This window comes from Eubalaena glacialis, chromosome 9 (genome assembly GCF_028564815.1).
Source record: "Eubalaena glacialis isolate mEubGla1 chromosome 9, mEubGla1.1.hap2.+ XY, whole genome shotgun sequence".
NCBI classification, from domain to species: Eukaryota; Metazoa; Chordata; class Mammalia; order Artiodactyla; family Balaenidae; genus Eubalaena; species Eubalaena glacialis.
The window spans coordinates 45146712-45169207 of NC_083724.1; the positions used below are offsets into that span (position 1 = coordinate 45146712).

At 36.0% G+C, this 22496-nt stretch overlaps 1 protein-coding gene across 3 annotated transcripts in view; it reads right to left on the reverse strand.

Moving 5' to 3' along the window:
• Positions 1–22496, reverse strand: part of PCSK5 (proprotein convertase subtilisin/kexin type 5) — a 451917-nt gene that overhangs the window by 298365 nt on the left and 131056 nt on the right. The window lies entirely within an intron of this gene.

Genomic DNA, 22496 nt, shown 5'->3' on the forward strand with positions numbered 1-22496 from the left:
TGAGCCCAGAGAAAGAAGGCGAGGACTGACGACTAATGCTTGCCCTGGATGCAGGAGGGGGACGTGACAACCACTGTGGTGTATTTCTATGCTAATGAAGTCAATGCTCACCTCCCTTCCCACATTTTTAGAGATGAGGGCACTTAAGGAGGCCCTGAGATGTAAAGTGATCTGTCAAAAATAGCCCAACAGTGACTAAAACTCAGGACCCCAAATTCTGTTCTGGTACTTTTTATTTTACAGCATATTCTACACACTCATCATGGGATATAACTACTGTCTACGCAACTATAAACAAGTAGCTGCTTACAACTGATAGGTACACACCAGTTTACACAAAAGAGATATATCCTGCTTTTTCCACTTAGTAATATCGTGCATCTCTTTTTATGTAAAAATTAATCTATATATCATTTAAATGGTTACTATTATTCTTATATAATCTTTTATATTTATATAGAAATGGCATATACTTATATATGTGTGTGTGTATATATACATATATATACACACACACACATACACACACGCATCATAATCTTTATTTCTGAAAATTTACCGATTTTTTCACTAGTATTAATGACGCTACAAAGAACAGTTTTGTATATACAAAATTTTATATACCTTGGGACAAATTTCTAGAAGTGGAATTACTGGATCAAAGAGTACAGAATATACTGTCACACTGTCAACAGAAGATAAAAGTAGTATAACCGAACCTCATAAAAACTGCAAGACTGATAAATAGTACTACAAAACACCAAATTTTAATTCATGACAAAAAAAGACAGGCCATAAGCCAAGTTGAATGACAATATGAAGAACGGAGAAAATATCTGGACGAACCCCTGTGTACGTAAACCCCTATGTATGAGTTTTCAATCTTTTTCATCCTTACCAAGCAGACTTGAAAAATATTATCTCATTGTTGCTTCCCTCTTTATCCCTTCTGATTACATTTGATGTTGTACATCTTTTCAAATATTTATTAGCTATTTCTATTTCTTGCTTTCTGAATAACCTCTTCATGCTTTTTGCCCAAATCACTTATCGCCTTTCCATCATACCTGTTGCAAATATACTTCCAAATGCTTTATTTGGAATGTAACAATCTTATTTATGGCACTTTTAGGTTGTCACACATAGTTATTTAATTTTGATGTACTCATAATTATCTTGCCCTCTGATATTTGGTAATACACTTTAATCATCAGAAAAAATGATCTCTTTTTTAAAAAAAATATTTTTGTAAGCCCCAAGCTAATTTCCCCTGAGCATAGTAATTATTTACTATGAATCTTCATTAGCCTCTTACTGCATATTACTTCATGGTATAGGTTATTTTTATTCAAATGTCAAATTCCCTTTATGAGTCTACTGTTTTTATACTTCATTGGCTCTATTATTATTATTTTTTTTTTCTATTATTAATTAATGCAAGTTCTACAGGATCATAAGGATCTATGCTTTTAATTCGGCTCTGGTTTATTCTTTGGCCCATGGGTTATTCAGAAGTATGATTTAAATTTTTCAAATGTATGCAGGTGTTATGTTTTTTATATCGATCAATAACTTGATTACCTTATGATAAAAGAATATAGTTTTTATGAAGCAATCATTTGAATTTTGTGAGCTCATAAAATGGTGAAGCATATGATCAACTTTTATAAATGTTCCATGTGCCTGAAAGGATGTGTATTCTCCAATTGTTCCATATAAGTCCATTATGTCAAGCTTGTTCATTATATTGTGGATTTGTTAATGTTCTTTGCAGTTCTATCAATTTTTATTGTATTTAGAAAGGAATTATCAAGTCTTTTTAGTGAACCAAACTGTTTATGAATATGTAGTAACACTGTGGTTCTTGCAATAAAAATTAAAGATATCTGGTTAATATTTAAATTATAAACCACTTGATCCTTTTAGTTTCAAATATTCTGTGTTCATATTAGTTTGCCTCATAAGTAGAATATAATTATGTTTTTTTGAAGCTAGGCTATCTTTGTCTTTGACTCAAGAGTCAGTCCATTTACAGTGTCTATATATTCATATATTCATATTCATTTCTGTATTTTTTCCCTGTACTAATTTGGATGTTATATTCTATTATTTAATGGTTATCCTAGATATTTGATAATAGATAGCTAAGATCACAAACACTAAAGTTATTAATACTTTTTTCACCTTTTCCCAAACAATGCAGACTTTAGAATGTTTTAACTGATTATCCACCTCTTGACATGATCCCCCCATAATTATAGTTATACATTGGATTTTTTAACTCTAGAAATCACCCATTACTGTTCTAATTTAAACAATCAATGTTTGTTTAGATTTACAGTCTTTGCTCTGTTTATTTTTGTAGCTCTTATTTCCTTCTGGGATCACTGATTTCTTTCTGAAGAACATTCTATAAATGTACCCATCGGAGAGGCTTTTGGTAGCCCCAGAAAATGACTTTATTTTACCATTGTTCTTAAAAACTAATTTCACTGGATATAGAATCCTAGACTAACAGCACTTCAAAGATGCCATTCCACCAATTTTTAGCTTCCATTGTTTCTGGTGAGAAATCAGCCATCTGGCAATCTAGTTCTCTCTGGATGCTTTTCAGATCTTTGTCTTTTCGATTCTGCAGGTTCATTAAGATTTTGTATGTATGTATTTTTAAAAATTCTTTCTTGGAATTCCTAAACCTGTAGTTTAATATTTAAATCTTCAGAAGTCTTAGCTAGTACCTTTGTAAGCTAGTACCTTGATGCATTGCCTTTACATCATTCTATGGTTCTTCCTATCAGAATCCCCGTTAAGCATACATTAGACCTTTTCACACTATCTTAATCTTTAATCTCACCTTCAGGCTTCCCCCATCCTTCTCTCTCTCGGCTGTGTTCTGTGTAACCCGCTCAGTCCTATACTTCACTTATCCTATCTTCAGCCATGACCAACCTGCTATTTAGTCCATTCACTGCATTCTTCTTTTCAGTTATTTATATGTTTTACTTTTTAAAGTTCTTTTGTCAAGTTCACCCAGTTAATTTGGATAGTCAATTTTTCTTAAAAATGCTTTTAAATATTTATTTCTTGATGCATATGAATTATATATAATAATTCTAAATAGGTGAATCTAATTCTGCTATTCTTTTTTTCTATTGGCTTGTTTTCATGGTGATGTTTCCCCCATGTAGTTGGTGAATTGTCCAATTAGGAGATCATGTTGTTTAGGCTTTTATCTTTGTGAATTCCTTGAGGATGGTATGGAAAACTCATTGTTTTAAAGAAGATTTAAATTCACTTCTAACACATATTTTGGGCTACACCAACCAGGACCTGTTCCACCAAATTAAAAATGTAGGCCATACAAGTAATATGGATTATAGGTGCAAATTCCACAAGAGAAGTTAGTTATTCTCCAAGGTAGTTATTTATTTATCCTCTTGCCCTATCTACTACCCAGGGAGAGAAAGTCAAATACATCTTCTGTCTCTCTGTGTAGGTTTTCTTTTTCTATGGTTATTGCACTGAAGATAGTATGTTCCCTTTTATGCAGAAAGCTTCTCTCACCCTTTGGACCAAGGCCTTGTCTCCTGCCATCTCTGGACTTTTAAAAATCCATCTCCAGTCTGGCTGGGATTGGTTGCTCACCCTGGGAAATGCCTAGTGTCCACCTGTTGCCCACGTAGTTGATAAATTTGCACTTTCTCAGAGAAATACTCTGGTAACCCATTAGCTCAACCATGCACTGAAAAGTTCTTTAATATTTTCCCATGAGTTTTAGATATACTGTGGTAGGAGAGATTTAATTGAATATCTGTTCTACCATATTACTAAAAAACAGAAGTAACATGGTTCTGTATTTCTAAAATGCAGTAAAGCCTTGCACATATTATGTGCATCATTAATGTACAGTGAATGTTTGTAAGTGAAGAACAGAGTGACTATTTTGTTTATAAAAACATTTCTTGTAAAGATTTCTGTACAGGGCTCTACGTCATAATATATGGACTATTTTGGGGAGACAGGGAAGTTATACTCTACTGCTGACACATATATTTTAAATATCAGTTAAATCATATATTGCAGCATACTGTAATTGAGGGTCCAAACTGCCAGCTCAACTACATTTAAACAGCCCACTCTTCAGATGACAATGATCATTACTCCAAGTAAAGTACTAGTCATCTTTATTTTTTTTATATCCTAGTTGGACTCTGTCTTGACATGGATTTTAAATAGATCATAGAACAATGGATATCATCATGACCTATTCAAGTATGTGAACATGATTCAATTTCTTCCTTCTCCCAAAGAACAAAGGGTGGTCAGCAAAAAGTATACTCATGATGTCAATAAATATGAAAGTCACAAAACAGACAAAAGTCTGTTTTTCAGTTGTATTTTTCTTCAGAGATGACCGATTATGAGCATGTAAAGTATTTTCAGCATAAGAAGAAAATTTTAGTAGATTTTAGTCCAGAAAACAATATACTCATTAGATTATGTTCTGACCCACACGCACCTAAATGCGAACTTTACTAGCCACGTCCCACATAATGCCCCTTGGAAATGAGTCACCTGTTTAGCTTTCTTGCATATGTTCACAATATTACTAAGACACATATTTTCTGAGACTTCTAGAAGATAACCCAATTATGTAAATTACAAGGATATATAAACCAGTGACTTAAATTGGACATCATCTAAAATAAAGCAAGTGTAGACAAACTAGGACTTAAAAATGCATCACTTCTCTGAATCTCTTAAGGGCATTGCTGCCAGGGCGCCTAGTACGTGTAAAACGTTGTATTATATAATTTTTACTTGAATAAACCATTTGGCTTAAAGAGCATCTTGATTTAAAAATCATGTCTGTCTTTGTCCTATGGCTTTTTCTTACTCAGAAAAATAATTTTTTTTTTTTGTCATCTGCTACATTACCTATTCCCAACAAGAAACCACTGCAATTACAGGTCTCAACAAGTTTTACTTTGGCTATCCAATTGAAAAGATGGAAAATGAGATCAGAGAATGCCTGTTAACTCATTTCTATAATATTGTGAACACATACAAGTTAGGTGAAGTTAGTCTAGAGTATAAATTTGTGGGGTCTACTAAATCTTGCTAGGTAGTAAAATACCGCCTTTACTCCTTCGTTTGCTTTCTCCCAGTCCTCTAGTCACACTGCTTTGTGAACTTCTTTTTATTTCATATGAGTTAGTGGGGATGTAAATATTAACTCATCTGAGATTTACCATGGATCTGAAAACAAGATGTGAATGAGCTCAGCAATGAACCAGAGACATCAGGACACACGCAAGAGGTCGCCCGTTAGTTATCACGACATTGCTTGAAAGTCAAACTTATACTTGTATGGAATCAAGCAATGGCAAGTTGGAGAAAGACTACTTTCTATTTCATTTCTTTCTTGGAACAAACATCTTCAGCTGTTCGTGGATTCTGGCTCCCCCTCTCACTGTTTCTATTCCCTTCTGACATCTGATGTGCCCATTCTCCTTGGCATGTTTTGATTCTGTTTGAATCTGAGTGAAAACCTTCCATCTGAGTCTATTTCAAAAGCCCCCTTAGAAGGGGAGAGGGGAGCAAGAAATAGTGATGTGTTTGAGGTGTTCTCCAATATATCACTCAGAGCGGCTGTTTCTGACTGCTTGTGTTGTTCTTGATAATATTACCACTTTATATCACACTCTCCACTTCTCAAAGTATTTTAACCTCATCTGATTCTCACTTCAATCCTGTGATGTAAGCAAAACAGACATTACTTCTCTTATTTTACAAGTGAGAAAATTTAGTCAGTAAGACAGTGATTGGAAGGTATAAACTGTGACAGGGCAAAGACTAGATCTGGGTCTCCTGGGTTCTTTTCTAAAGGCTTTTCACTCTTCCAGCAAGACTCACAAGGGCCCACATTCCTAAGTCTTTGAATGATTGCCAAGATTTCCTGACTTCTTTGCCTGCTACCCTACTTATTTTGTGAGGCAGAGGCAACTTTATTTCCTCATTACTATTGATGACAGCATATTTGACAATATCTTTTATAGAATCCCCATGATAATTTATTCAACTTGAGTTATAAGGAGGAAATGTTGGGAATCTTAAAAAACTTAAGAAGAATGGAAAATAGCTGAAAATGGATTTTCACCCTGTCTTCAGCAAAAAGCTTAAGAAATATATTTTTTAAAAAAGGTAAATTAAAAATTTTAAGAAGAAAAAAAATCACACAGTCCGCTTTTTGGTGATTAGTTTTTGTAAGACAATTAAGACAATAGCTTCTGATGTGACTACAATTATACACAGTCCCTGAGGCTTCAATGATATTAATTTTTTTTATTATACTAGCAAGAAACTCAAAATACACTAGGAAAACTCATTCAAAATAACTACTATGGACTGAATGTTTCTGTCTGCCCCACCCCTAATTAATTCACATGTTGAAACCCTAATCCCAATGTGATGATATTTGGAGATGAGGCCTTGGGGAGGTAATTACGTGATGAGAGTGGTACCATCATGATGGGATGAGTGTCCTTATTAGAAGAGATACATGAGCGCTTGCTTCCCTTCTCTCTCTTTGCCATGTAAGAAGGCAGCCATCTACAAGCCGAAAACCAAATCTGCCAATACCTTGATATTAGACTTCCCAGCCTCCGGAATTGTGAAAAATAAATATTTGTTGTGTAAGCCACCCAGTCTATAGTATTCTGTTAGAGTAGTCTGAACAAAGACAATGACAAACAGATACATAAAATAAGATTATAGTCCCAGACCTTTTGATAGCCTAATACTGAAAGAATTTTAAACTTAAAATTTGAACTTAACTTAATTTGATTTGAACTTTGATTAACTTAACTTAATTTGAACTTAAAATTTGACAGTTTCTATACTTAGCAATACACATTGTGAATCCTCTTTTTGGCCCTCAGGAGTAATATATACAATATTTAAAGAAATTAATAAAAGTTAGCATTCATCAACTGCTCCAAAGTCTAACAGATACACTGCAGGCAAGGAAAGAAAATGAAAAAATGTATTAGAGTATTAGGTAGCAATAGAATACTACTAAGAATTAGCATCAGATAATATCATATGTAAATGACTAGTAAGTATTAAAAAAAAGCTGAAGAATATTTCTTTTGGAGGCTTAAAAGTATTGTTAGTTTGACACACACACACATATACCCGCAAACATGACTGCATGTAAAAACTGGTGAAATCTGAATAAGGTGTGTAAATTGCATTAATGTCAATTTCCTAGTTTTGATATTTTACTATAATTACATATGTTGTTACCACTGGGAGAATTTAGGTGAAGGATATGGGGGACCTCTACTATTTCTGAAACTCTCTGTGAGTTTATGATTACTTTTTTTTAAGTTTAAAAATTATTGTAGGTTTGAAGAATTTGTATAGTTATTTATAATGTTGGTTGTAATTCAAAAAGAATATTTCAGTCAGAACACAAAATATTGACAATAAAATAAATAAATCTCAAGTGGTCAAACTGCTTTAGAAGTGTGTTCTCTCATCTGCCATTTTCCCTCTTTTTTAACCTCCCCAGCCTAGGAAAACAACTTATTCACCATTAAATGAATTCATTGTTAACTACGCTAGCCCACGTTTAAAGGAAAGAATAAATAGCTTGATTTATCAGAAAACCTAGTTCATTACCTCACTTCTGTTGCTTTCCCAAATATAATGTTGCATGGAATGATGAAGTACAGTAAAACCCACAGCAAGTTAACATATACACACTACCATATATAAAAGAGATAACCAACAAAGACCTATTGTATAGCAAAGGGAACTATACTCAATATTTTGTAATAACCTATAAAGGAAAAGAATCTGAAGAAGAATCAAGGGGTAAGGGAGACAACTTCTCAGGCCTCCACTGTGGTGGAAAATGAGATCAGGCTGTTCCCAAAGCTCTAACTACATGGAATAAAAACTAGTATGTATATATATATCTGAGTCACTTTGCTGTACACCTGAAACTAACATAACACTGTAAATCAACTATACTTCAATTAAAAAAAAAAAAGCCCATGGCAGGCATTTATGTACATGTGTTATGTATATAGTCCTGACCAAGACAGTAACCAGCTTTTTATCAGCCTACCTCTCTTCCTACCCTTGTCTTACAGATCAACAACAATGTCAAGGCACTAGGGTATGAGAGATCCCTTTGATGAAATATATTAATCATGATGATGAAATGAGGCCCTTTTTCTTGGCTCCCTGGTTAATACTCTAAATTTACCCCACCATGCTTTTCGGTTCCTCTTTTTGCTTTAATGATTAGTTTTCTACGTGTTACTTGAGCTTATTTCTATGAATTCAGATCGCCCATGCCTGTCTATATCCCCTAGTGATTCCATGATGCTATTCCTTCCCCACTGGGTCTATTAAGAGCCCACCACCCTGCTCTTCCAGCTCCCTAACCTCTTATCAGGGTGCTCTGTTCAGTCTTTGAAACTTAGACCTACTGATTTTTACTCCATGTAGTTAGAGCTTTGGGAACAGCCTGATCTCATATTCCACCACCAATGTACGCCTGAGAAATTGTCTCCTTTACCTCTTGACTATGAATATTCAGAAATTAGTCATTCCTGCTAATTCTTTTTAGGTGTGTTTTTAGTGAGCTGGGAGTCAAGTGTTTCCTCTTAAAAGTTCATTAAATGTGGATCCGGAGGATTCGACTCTTCCCTGGAACTGGAGGGACAACATGATGCCCACCTTTTCCACTGGACATCTGTCTGCTTTGTTAGGATAATTACTACCTACAATTCCAGAACAAAGAAATATAACACTTTCTGTACTGGCACAGAAACAGAAATATAGATCAATGGAACAGGATAGAAAGCCCAGTGATAAACCCACGCAGGTACCTTATCTTTGACAAAGGAGGCAAGAATACACAATGGAGAAGAGACAGCCCCTTCAATAAGCGGTGCTGGGAAAAACTGGAGAGCTACATGTAAAAGAATGAAATTAGAACACTTCCCAACACCATACACAAAAATAAACTCTAAATGGATTTAAGACCTAAATGCAAGGCCAGACACTATAAAACTCTTAGAGGAAAACATAGGCAGAACACTCTAGGACATAAATCACAGCAAGACCTTTTTTGACCCACCTCCTAGAATAATGGAAATAAAACCAAAAATAAACAAATGGGACCTAATGAAACTTAAAAGCTTTTGCACAGCAAAGGAAACCATAAACAGATGAAAAGACAACCCTCAGAATGGGAGAAAATATTTGCCAACAAAGAAACTGACAAAGGATTAATCTCCAAAATATACAAGCAGCTCATTCAGCTCAATATCAAAAAAAACCAAACAACCCAATCCAAAAATGGGCAGAAGACCTAAATAGACATTTCTCCAAAGAAGATATACAGATTGCCAACAAACACATGAAAGGATTCTCAACATCACTAATCATTAGAGAAATGCAAATTAAAGCTACAATGAGGTATCACCTCACACTGGTCAGAATGTCCATCATCAAAAAATCTACAAACAATATATGATGGAGAGGGTGTGGAGAAAAGGGAACCCTCTTGCACTGTTGGTGGGAATGTAAATTGATACAGCCACTATTGAGAACAGTATGGAGGTTCCTTAAAAAACTAAAAATAGAACTACCATATGACCCAGCAATCTCACTACTGGGCATATACCCTGAGAAAACCATAATTCCAAAAGATATATGTACTACAATGTTCACTGCAGCACTATTTACAATGGCCAGGACATGGAAGCAACCTAAATGTCCATCGACAGATGAATGGATAAAGAAGATGTGACACACATATACAATGGAATATTACTCAGCCATAAAAAGGAATGAAACTGAGTTATTTGTAATGAGGTGGATGGACCTAGAGACTGTCATACAGAGTGAAGTAAGTCAGAAAGAGAAAAACAAATACCGTATGCCAACACACATATATGGAAACTAAAAAAATGGTACTGATGAACCTAGTGGCAGGGCAGGAATAAAGACGCAGATGTAGAGAATGGACTTGAGGACACGGGGAGAGGGAAGGGGAAGCTGGGATGAAGTGAGAGAGTAGCACTGACATATATACACTACCAAATGTAAAACAGATAGCTAGTGGGAAGCAGCCGCATAGCACAGGGAGATAAGCTCAGTGCTTTGTGTCCACCTAGAGGGGTGGGATAGGGAGGGTGGGAGGGAGACGCAAGAGGGAGGGGATATGGGGATATATGTATACGTATAGCTGATTCACTTTGTTGTACAGCAGAAACTAACACAACATTGTAAAGCAATTATACTCCGATAAAGATATTTTTTTAAAAAAGAAATACAACACTTTCTTTTTAAGTAAGCAATGAACTCTGTCAGGAATGCTGTTATTTTTTTGAAAATTATTAAAGTACTTACCAAGAAATATTTTAGTTAACAATATTAATCCCTTCCGGCCCTTCTTTTCTCCCTCCCTCCATCCGTCCCTCCTCACTTTCTCAAGTCCAGATAATTCACATCCTATGTCCTAGGCCTCTTCTAAGCAAGGGGCATACAGAGTTGAATTATCCAAAGTTGTGGTGCTCACAGTCTTGGTGGGGAAGATTCTGAGTCAAGGATAACAAAAGCTTCCTTCCTTACCTATGGAAAAATTACTGTGATTTTAACTTTCTAGCTCTGTTTCCCTTGGTATCTGAAAAAGGTGGAATGTCAGCTACCAAGCAACATTGCTTATGGTAAAAAAATGAAAGTTGGTTGGTGAGTGACCATGAACAGGGAGGTCTGTGGCCAGAACAATAAACACATGGTGAGGAGTCTTGGTTTTGGGCTTCTGAGAGTGGACCCTGGAAACTGAGTGTACCCTTCCTTGTGAGGCCCTGGAAGCTCTATTCATAGGCATTTGCAAGAAATATTGTTCCTAGGAGCATGGGGTTTCTAGGGCAAAGGGACTCTCACACCTTTCTTTCTAGCACACCTGAGGTGTCACTTGGGTATCACTTGGGTCGTGGTGGGAGACAGGGGAAGAGTAGAAAATAGTCCTGGAACTGGTGAGCATTCTTCCTGAAGAAACACAGCTGATATCACCTTACTAGTACATTATATTTCTATCCATCTAATTACCACTTGTGGCCTAATGAGTTCTATGAGTTCAACTGACCAATTGAACCTAAGATCACTGACAGGGGTGTTGTAAGATCTATGCAAATAATTACCAAGCATTGAGGTACACACTAATCAAGGTTTATGTACAAAGTGTTACAGGAATTTCTGCTCCAAGAGTTCTGACTTGGGGTTGGTGTTTACGAAAATGCTTGGTATGCAGCCTAAACAACTTTCTCCTCCTTACACCTGAGCTGATTTTTCCTGTAATTTCTCATCCTCAAATTAAAAGAAAATTTCATAATTAGAACTCATGAAAGCATGAAATATGAGGTATATACTGAATGTGTATACCAAGAGACCAGAAAAAGATCTATAAAGATAATGAAAGAAATAATGACCTGTATCAAATTATAATTTTGATTTTTGTGGTCTATTTCTTTCCATACATATTTCTCTTCTCCAAATGTATACTGTAAACCACCTCATAGAAGTAATTCTAAAGTAGCAAAAACAAGACACCAGGATGCTAGAATGTACCCTACATAGACAATCAATGTTTCAATTTTACCTGTGCTCCTGTACATAGGTAAATTCTCATTTTATGAATATTATAATGACCTAGTTAAGTGTATGTAATGAGACTACTCCCATATTCTGGTCCATAATTAATTAACTTTTCTGAGTCATTCATTCAGCAAATATTTATTGAGTACCTAACACATCCTGAGGAATGTATTAGTCACTAAGGATTCAAATAGTGAGAAATAGTGAGAAAAATAGACATGATATAATGTATTTTCAATGAATTCCGTTGGCCTGGAAATCCTGAATAATAAGCAGTAATTCACAAGCCTATGTTCATTTGGCAGTAAACTATTTAAAGTACTGCTTCTATTTGCTTTTGCTAAAATATTCAGGTAAAGGTACCATTCAGTACCTATACACCATGAAATGGCCTAAAAATATCTGTTTTTCTCAAAATCTGTTAACAATTGACTGATGGAGAACAGTGATCTTATAACCGTTTGACTTCTCTTTGCTTGAGACTGCTTCCATATCATAAATGAACTGTGAAAACACTTCTAAAGACTTGAGTTGTACTTTGCAGGGAATAATGATCTAAAATAGGTGGCTATTACCTAATCCTATTTGTCTGCAATACAGTAGGTAAACTGTGGCTCCAGGGTCTGAGAAGTTGGGTGGCGTTTGGTCCCAGGGTCCCTTTGCACTCTGAGAAAGAGGTCCTAAAGTATAGATTAGTAACTTGAACACCTTATATTCACTGGGCTATCATCATTTCAGCTCAGCTCCACCAAGCAACTGCCAGCCTTTCCATTTCTTGATAGCTATTTCTGATTCTCTCTGCAGAGTTCATCAGAGCCATTTCCTCACACACTGGAAGGTTCTCAACATTATGGAAGTATGAAACCAACAATTAAGGAATGTCTTCCTCCAAAACATATAATTTACCGTAATCCCTAATTATCAACTCAGCATTTTAACACAGAAATCGTATTTCATTTAGAAGTAACATAAGGGATGATCTTTATTATGATGGTATTTGCATGAGTTTATGAGCAGGGGTTGGCAAACATTTTCTGTAATGGGCCAAACAGTAAATATTTCAGGCTTTATAGGGCCACATACAGTCTCTGTCACATATTCCTTTTTTTAAAAAAACCTTTTGAAAACGTAAATACGGTTCTTAGCTAGAGAGTCACTGGGCAGATTTACCTATATTGTACAGTTTGCTAATCTCTGGTCTCTAGGCATGAAGGGTAAATACAGTCATAACCATTTATGTCTTTTTGGGGACCAAAAAACACATGCTTCTGCCTTTTCTACCTCCACTTCCTATGATTTGATATTAATACTGAATATCTTTTAATGTAAATTCATCATCCCAACAACTATTATGTATCATTCATATCCACTGGTATCATTTTCATTTGAAAAATTGCTTAATACAATTTGCAGTTTACACATCAAATCAATGAAGGTAATAAGGTTCACTTATTTATTATTTGCCAGATAATCTCACCTAGCTTCTCACATTTAATTTAATTTGATGTCTCCAATAATCTTGCACTGCATGTACTTTCATCGCCGTGTTATAGGAAAGGTAATGGAGATTCTTATGGGTTAAGTGACTTCACCAAGGAAATACAGCCAGTTTACTGCAAAAGAACTTGAACCCAGATCTCCTGACACCAAGTCCTCGTGTTTCCACAACAGCAAATGCACAATCAATTTATAGAAGAACATGCATCCATCTTCAGGCATACACATACTCAGCAGGGCCAAATAAAGTCATGATGACTTGAGACTTTTCCTGAGAGGAATGCTCAGAAGTGCACCTTTGAAGCTATTTGGATTACTGCCCACAGGTTCTTTTTAACTGGGTACCATAATGATTAGGTTTCCTAACTAAAAGAGTAAAAAAGATATTCACGAATGATCCTACCACTAATAAAATTACTGCCAACTCAAGCATCCCCGTCCTTTTCAGTGTTAGAACTTTTTATCTCTGCGTAAACATAAAGTGCAAACAATACAAGGCAAATCAAGCAAATCAACTGCCTAATGAACTTTCAAAAGACACAGGATTTCATACAATCAATGAAAATAATATTTGAGAACAGCTTTAATCATTCTGAAAGCTTTTGTTGAAAGAGGATACAGAAGAGCGAGATTTAGTGAAAATGTAACAAGTCAGGCGACGTGACAGTGGCTTTAAATGAGAATGATTTGTCAATAAAATGATTCCAAATGGCCCTTAGAAAAACCGATAAAGATTTTTATAAACTGAGTCTGTTTATGACTCTACTAAAATTCAAATTTCATAATATTACATAAAAACTACAACTGTAAACATGATTCATTTTTGTTCGATGTAAGAATGGCTATAGCTGTGTGTTCTGTTAGATAATAAACTACGTGTATTTTCATCATTTTAGTTTTATTGTTTAAAATAAAACACCATTTGCATCGTTCATTATAAGACTCTGGCCCCAATTTAAGTGGATTCATTTCTAATGTTTTCTCCTCCCAACACCCATTTATCCCAATAATGAGTCCCTTATGCACTGCTTCTCCAAACCGGGAAGGTTGTAGATTAAGTGAGAGAATAAGGAACTTGCTCCCCTCTCTTGAGAGTGCAGAAGCAGTCCCAGACTTTGAGTCCCTGCCACATCCAGAACTGGCTTGTTATCTTGACCTTCCCTGTATATTCTATGCAAGTCCCTTTCCATATCCTAAACGCTTTTTTCTCAAGTCACTGGAATGCACAAGCTGTTTACACCCAAACAATCATGAGAAGGATATTCCCCCATGAATACAGTGTGATAATAGAAAATGTCAGGCCCTAAATCACATGATCAGCATCAGTAAGATTTCCTTTGAAGTAGTCATGCAGTTTCTTACGTCTGGTATAAGGCTCTTTTTTCCTTAGTTGACACATTACTTGCTTTGGCTAGGTGTGAGACCACACTTACAGACACAGGGGAGGCCCGTGGCTGGATGTCATTATGCCTGGTTCTCTTTATTAAAGTTAGACATCGCAACACAGAGAAACTCTTTATGTCCCAAGAGAAGTGTGTTCATAGAACCGCATTGGGTGATATTTAAGAACAAGAGTCTCATCCTTTGTTGCCCTAGTATCTAAACATCTTAGAATATAAAAGAAAACATTATGTGTTAATGCTACTAATGTTTTATTCTAGCATTCAGATTGATTCAACTTTTCCGACTCCAAAAAACAGGATAAAAGAAAACAACTGTATTGACACAAATATTTCGGGTTAAAGCATTTATTTATAGTATTCTTCATTATCTTCCCTATGTAACAGTTCTAGAAAATGTAGTAGTTAGAGGCGACAATCTCAGAAATTGGAAATCTTTATGGCAAAATTAACTAACATTCTCTCAAGAGTGATCATTTTCCAACATGCCCCCCATGCACTCCCTTTTTCAATAGATTGCTTTTTTTTCCCTTCAAGTCTCAGATCATTGAGATCACCAAACTGTCTCCTTCCAACATTTTGACCACTTTCCTGTTCAGTGACCATCATTGGGACAGCAGGTAGACAACCAGGAAGGCAATCACAGGCTAGTTAAATCTCAGTGAGGTAACGAACTTTGTGAAGGGTGGAAAAGAGATTTAAACTGATTAGTCAGAAGAGGTACTGTTGGACATAGTATGTGTTTGATAACCATCAGTCAATAGCTCGGACAATCATAAAACTGTGTCCTTTTCAAAAGGAGAAAAGCAAAATGACTTGGCAAACATTTTCTTTTCCTCTCCCTCTGCCACTTTAAAATGGAAGAATTCTGGATCCTTGCTGTTAACCAAATGGCATTTACAGCTCTCAGTTGGCATGGGGCAGCTGAGAATCTAAAATGAGGAATGCTTATTCCATTTCCATTTCCATGGAAACCAGTCACCAACTGGTGAAAACAAGGTAGATCAAATTTTTGAACAAGAATGTTGAAATGATCACTGTTTTAAAACTTTTCTCTTGCATTGGGATGGAGAGCATATTGTAATCTCAGGAACACACGGAGATGTGTGTTCACCACTGCTTTATTGTTGTAATTCTTTTCATAATCACAATAATTATTGTACTTGCATAAGTTTTTTGGGTCATTCTTTGAAGGACAGATTGCTATAAATCCAATAAATAAGTCATATAATAAAATGCAAAATTAAATGAGTTTTTAAGGGCTTTTTTAAAATCAAGAAAACCTTAGAGCAATCAAGTAAACTTAAGAACTCTTTTCAAAATTTATGATCATGTTCCTCTTCTTCTATTTCCTCCTAGCAAATGCGTGAGGAAAGAAATGTAATTTCCAGAGAACGGGTAGACTCTGATCAGTTTTCTTGAAGAAATTCAGAAGGAATATTCAATTTTTTGAAACTCAACTATGAAAATCTGACTTTGAAAAGACCCTTGAAACAGCCAATTGTTACAGAGTGGAGATGATCTCCCTAAGCTCTGGGATCCATTTAGCTTTTCCAAGAGAATTTCAGACTCGCACCCTCCCCTGGCTCCACCAAAATCCAGATACCACTTCCACTGTTTGCACATTTAGAATTTAAATATTCCAATTGAGTAGAAACGATTTCCCCCAGAGAAATAACAGGAGGAAAAGTATCAATGATTCATTTCACTTGCAGCTATGTCGCTAGGCATTTCTGATGACAAAACTGCTAAAGTAGCGCTAATGCCCTGCGTTGTTACATAGGCCAGTAGGGCCTATAGTACCCTGAACATTCAGAATGCGTTATCTGTAATTCTCACAGAAAACTGCAAGAAGCTATTTTTGCCCCCATTTTATATATAGGAGACAATTAAGTCTCCCAGTGGCAAAAAGACTTGTCCTAAGTTATTCCTACAACCATTTAGTGTGTTTCCCCATGTCAGACTTTCACATTCACGGTCGTTCAGCTCAGACACCCTTCCCTAATTCCAGCTTGTATTCCCAGTTCAAAAATATCACTATGTCTATTTCCCATCTCTAGATTAATTCTAATCTCCTCATATTGGTAAAAGATAAATATACATGGAAATGTATGACCTCAAGCACTGTTATTTTTTGAGTATGAAGAACTCATGCATGATTATTATTTCTAATTTTTCAGCTAAATTCTAAATCTGAAGTTGTTCCTTAAGTTGGTCCAATTATTTGATTTGCTTCTTTCCAAGTTATGCTAAACATTTAAGAAGTTTAACCTTAATTTTTAAGATCAACATTGTAGTTAATAAATGAGAATACAATAAGAAGATATTTACGTGTAATGAGACAGAGAGAGAGGGAGATTGATTTTCACTAGATTTCAAATATCTAAAGGAATTATCTCAAAAGTTCCATTAATCAGTAGTATTTGTGCATGGCCCATTTTCACCTTTTCATACTAAAATTACTCAGTGAAAACATTTTTTTTAGGCTATACTACTTGATTTACCTCCTTATTTAAAGAAAGGCCAGCACATAATATCTGAAAGAAAAAAAAAAACCTAAATCAAAGGTTAATTAATTTATAATTTCTTCTCTGATGGCTAAGAATTAACAATCAGTTGACATTAATGAACACAGCCCACCGTAACTTGCAACATTTTCTTTCCATGCAAACTGAACTCTGTTTTTCAGAGTCTAAATGGAAGCTCCTTAATTTTAGCTACGGAGAATACTAACAAGTATTCCATATAAAGGGAAGCTTTCTTCCTGTTACTGAAACTATGAGTTATTTATAGTCATTTAAGACAAATAGAAACAAACAAAAAAAATGGCAGTTAGGGAAATTTTACACAATAACTTGGAATATTAGAGTAAGGACAAATTAAAATTAACTTAAAACTTTTATTTCTGACACTGGTTTTAAATTCTTCACCAATAAAATCTGAGTATTTTGCGTTTCCTAGCCTGTTTTCCTTCCCTCGTTTCTCAAGGAGAAAAGGGGGCAATGATCTTGCCACAGAGCAGGGATACACTGAAACTCAGCTTTCAATTGGGTTAAATTAGTAATAAGCATAATGCATACCAAGATTACATGTTATAGTTAACAATTGCAAAGCATGGTAGAATGATAACCACTTATTGAATGCCTATTATACACCAGTCTCCAACACAAATGAAGCATGCTATTTTCAGAGAGCTGTAAAAAAATTGATTAAAACTAGAGTATGATGCAGTATAAGTTAAAAAAATAGTGGACATATTATGAATCCTTTGCATATATCTAAAGAGTTTGGACTTGGTCATAAAGGGGTTGAAGATAGAGTAAAAACATGTTCAGAATTGAAATTTAGATAAAGAAGAGGTTCTAGGGAAAATAAGAAATTTCTGGCTTCTCCCCTTAAAAAAAAGAAAAAACCAAAATGTCTAAACAGAAAGGTGCTTTTTATTCCAAAGCTTGTAAGGAGCCCACTAATACTAAGACACTTCCAGCCACTACAGACAATCCCTCAGTAATGATTATTCCCTCCCATCAGTCATTTTTCAAGTCCCAGGTCAAATGCCACCACCTACAGAAGACTTCCCTAAAATGTCTACCTACCTCCAGTGACAGCTTATCTAAACCTTATTTCTCTGGTCTGTAGCACTGGTTTACAATCGTTTGTTTGGTTCTGTATAAACAGAACTCTTTAATTCAAATCTTGTTTTATGAGAAATACCACCATCTAAAATAGATTTTAATGAGGTTTTTAAAAAGGGGAAGTTTAGTTGAGGAAGAGGGAGCGAGACACATTCCACACAGCCTCTTGAGTGACAGTTGGAAAGCCTGTAAGATCCATCAACAGACTCTAAGGTTCCATGAAACACTTTTGGAAGAACAATGGTCTCCAAATCACATCTTGCCTAATGGCTTGTTTTAACTGTATTAGTTAAGTGATGGATCAAATCTTAAATTTCTACATATTCTAAGTATATCACCAGTTTGATTTTTAAGTGCTATTCTCCTAGTAGGTATTCAAAAAATCTTTTCTGAATGAAACTATATGCCATAACATAAGCACTATATTCTCAAAAATAACAATTACTGCCATGAATTAAAAGTGTCTATTACTTATGAACACTATATTCAAAAAAAGAACCCCTAGTATCATGTTCCAAATTAGAGTGCATTATGTGATACAAAGAACATGAATTTGGAAGCCAGATTCACTTTCACGAGCTATGTAAACCTGCCTTGAATTTTATTTTCTTCCCCTGGAAAAAAGGGGACAGCAATAACATTTCATTTCAGGTTCTTTGCTGCAACTGAGTTAAGCAGAAAAGTACTTTGTTCAAAGGATACTGGGAAGCTCAGAATGGTTGGGAACACAGAAAACACAGAATTAGCAAGATGGAGGTGAAGGATCGAGAAAAACACCTGGCTGTTGTATGAGGGAGGATCTGCTGGGAGAAGGAGGGGGTGGGAAGAAAGAACACAAGCAAGTGAGTGAGAGCTTACTTGGCCCTTTCTGTCACCAGGCTGCACATGTGCTACTGATTTTTAGAATCTAGACCATATGGTTCGTGTCCGAGACTAGAGCGGTGCCGGATGAGCAAATCACCACTATTGGATCTGGTAATTCCAGCTGCCATACTGGAGAGTAGTCTTGGCTCTCCACCAAGACTCAAAAGACAGAACATTCCTTATACATAAAAAAGAATGCAGACACTGGGGGACCAAAACAACTACCTACTATCTATCTGATACGAATTTTTATAAGTCAAGTGAGAATATATGTAAAAATGCTTTGTGAACTGTGAAGTTCTAAATAAATTATGATCCTTGGTAGATGGCTCCTCTGTATTTGAGAAGGTGAAATCTGAAATGGCTTGGAAGGACTAACGCCAGTCGAGGGAACCAGAAAACCTGCTCTTTTTTCTCATCTCTCATGGAAAACATACACTGACCCTGCTGAACTCTATTTAAACTTTGCTGAGTTTATAGCCCAAGGCAAAAATAGCCAGGGTTTCTTTGGGGGGACAAAGCTGTTCTCTGCTCTCCCGCCCAAATTATGTACCAAGCTCAAGGCTATAGAACTGCTCACAGGAAAACCAAATAAGCAGCTCATGTACATTGGATGACATAGCCGTGACTTTTCAAGTATGAACAACATGTAGAGTTGGTCGCAGCGTCAGCACAGTTATGCTTTGGTATGGCTCAAAACATCCTCTCAGTTTAGAAAAGGATCATTCAATTTTATTAAACAACTTATCTAACAGTTACTTGGGCCTCCCTCCCCCATTCACATTGTCCTGGTTTACTCCAAATACACGTGTGGGAAATCTATGTGTATTATATTCATATAGATTTCAGAAACCTATACATCTTATTAAAAAACACGTGAATTTAAGATGAGTACCACTGTTAACAAAGTTGACTTTCTGAGCATAAGAGAAAACAACATCTCCCTGACAAGAGACAAGGAAAAAACGTAACAGACATAAAGTTGTTGTGTGCATTTTGTTTCAACCAAGATGAATTAAACGGAGTTAGTATACCTTAGAGTGGAAAAAAGTTTTACAATGTGGATTTTAACAGAAGCTCATAGAAACACTGTGAGAAAACTGGATGATGGTAAATGGAATCAATTGATATAAAAATAGTACGTATGATGATAAAATCTGGAAGAAAGAATATCCATAGAATTTGCAATGGCATACCTGAATAACTGCTCATATTTGCATTTGAGCTACAAAGATTTCAACAAATACGAATGAACACTCCTACAAGTACACCATCAAAATAGGTCTTGTTCCCATACTTCCATGTTGTAGAATGTGGTTCCACCATTATAACACCACTAGTATTACTCCCTGTAGAGGCTGAACAATTTGACACAAATTCAACCTATCAAAAATTAAGCCACAGTTGCTATGACATCTCTCTATTGGGGAAAACTATAGTCACAATAACTGGGGCCTCTACTGTCCCATAAATGGTAATGCTTCAAACTGTGGATGATGACGCAAATGCAGGGTTGTTAATGGAGTGGCTTCTGAGATGTGGGGACCCTTTGGGGACCCCTTTTGCTTCCATTTGAATTAAATTTCAACCAAATCAAGTCCTCTAATTCTTTGATCTTTTTCATTCAAACCCCAGCTCTTTCTCAGATGCTCCATTACCCAGCTTCCCACAATACTTCTTATGTGTTGCGTGAGATGGGCGGATAAGAGAGAGAAGAAAACAAGTGTTTTTGTTTCAAATATTTCTCTCTCCTCTGAAAAGCATTAAAGGGATCTGTCATTCATTTAGGAAGGAAATAAATTCTATGAAAGAGTCAGATAGCCAATAAAATTAACAACACAAGTCACAGTTAAAGCTGCTGAACCGTTCAAGTTCTAGTCAGATCACCCAGTACAAACTATATACACTGGTGCCAAGACCAGGTGATTACTGGCGACAAATGTGTTCTTCTTTCTCTGCACGATGGCAACAAAATACTAGAGCTTATGGGAAGATCAAGGTATCAGGATAGTGGAAAGAGAGAGAGATTTGTGATATGGGGGTGGGGGGGGGCTGCTGGAGGGTACTGGAGAAAATAAGAGTCTATATTTGGCAATCCAGACAGGTGTCGGAGGGGGTGTGATCCAGTGAGAATGAATCTCAGAAAGGGAAAACCAACCAAGAGCAAAAAGGTCATACAAAATCTGTAGTAGTCAGCTACTCTCAGCCCAGGATGTCACCACAGGTATTTTATCTGCAATTCATGCAAATTCAAATGCATTTACTAGCGTACGTAAATTATATGCAGAGGGTGTAAGGATCTCTAAAATAGGAAGAGGTAAACTCTTCTAGCAAAAGGTCAGTCTTTTCTAAAATTCATGAGATGGCAGCTTGTGATGAGAACATGAGGCAGAGAAAGCAGGGATTCAGGGAAATCTGCTGGAAAATCACCAGTAGTCAACTGCTCCCAATTCCTTCGAGTTATTTTAGGTGTTCTATAGGCAAGATAATTCACCACAATTTCCCAAAGCAGGACACATCTTCAAGACTCTATACCCGTCTGAGGGCAGGAAAAGGTTTCTGATTCCCACAGGCTCTCCTTGGTCTCAGTTTCTTCCTCCTATAGAGATTCTTCCTTTCCCAGCCCACATTTCCAGAGCACTCTCAAGGGCTGTCATGTAAGTGTAAAAACATTGGGACAGTGTCTCTTAGGTTATGTGATTCCAACTTCAAACAGTCCATATCTCCATAGAGAGAAAATTAACTACCTGCCATCTGAGGATCAGACTAAAACTTTATCTTATTACTCTTTATCACCCTTAATAAGATTAACAACATCCATACCTGTGGCAATTTTACAGAGTTTACCAAAACATTTACCTACATTAACATGATGACCAGCTGATACTCATTCAAATTTTTTTAAAGCTGTTAATATATACTAGTAGAATTGTTTAAGAACAGAGACCCAAGCTCCAGTTTCCACATGGCACCCTCTGATCAGACCATACCTGAAGTCTTCTTATTTTTTGTTTTTTTTTTTTTTTACACTATAAAGCTTTCTGGGCCATGTGCCTGCCTTTGAGTCTCTTAAAGTGACAGTAGCTGACTCCCTTGCTATAGCAAGCTCCGAATAATTAGCCCAGAGTGTCATTTGGGTGGTCTTCACTGATTTCCATAGAACAAATACCACTGTGAAGTCAGATCTGTACAATTATTTTCTGTAATAAAGGATTTTTGTTACTTGGCCAGAGTTACATGTACGTAAGGTGTTGACAACCTTTGTGGACCAATCCCCTCTCTCTGGAGAAACAGGGCTCTGAGTACCAGCACTTGGTAAAGCCAGGCTGCTGGGTATTTACTGAATACAGCAGTAAGGCATTCTGGTAAATGCAGTTCTTCCCAGGTAGTAAACTTACTGAAGCATGTGCTCAACACA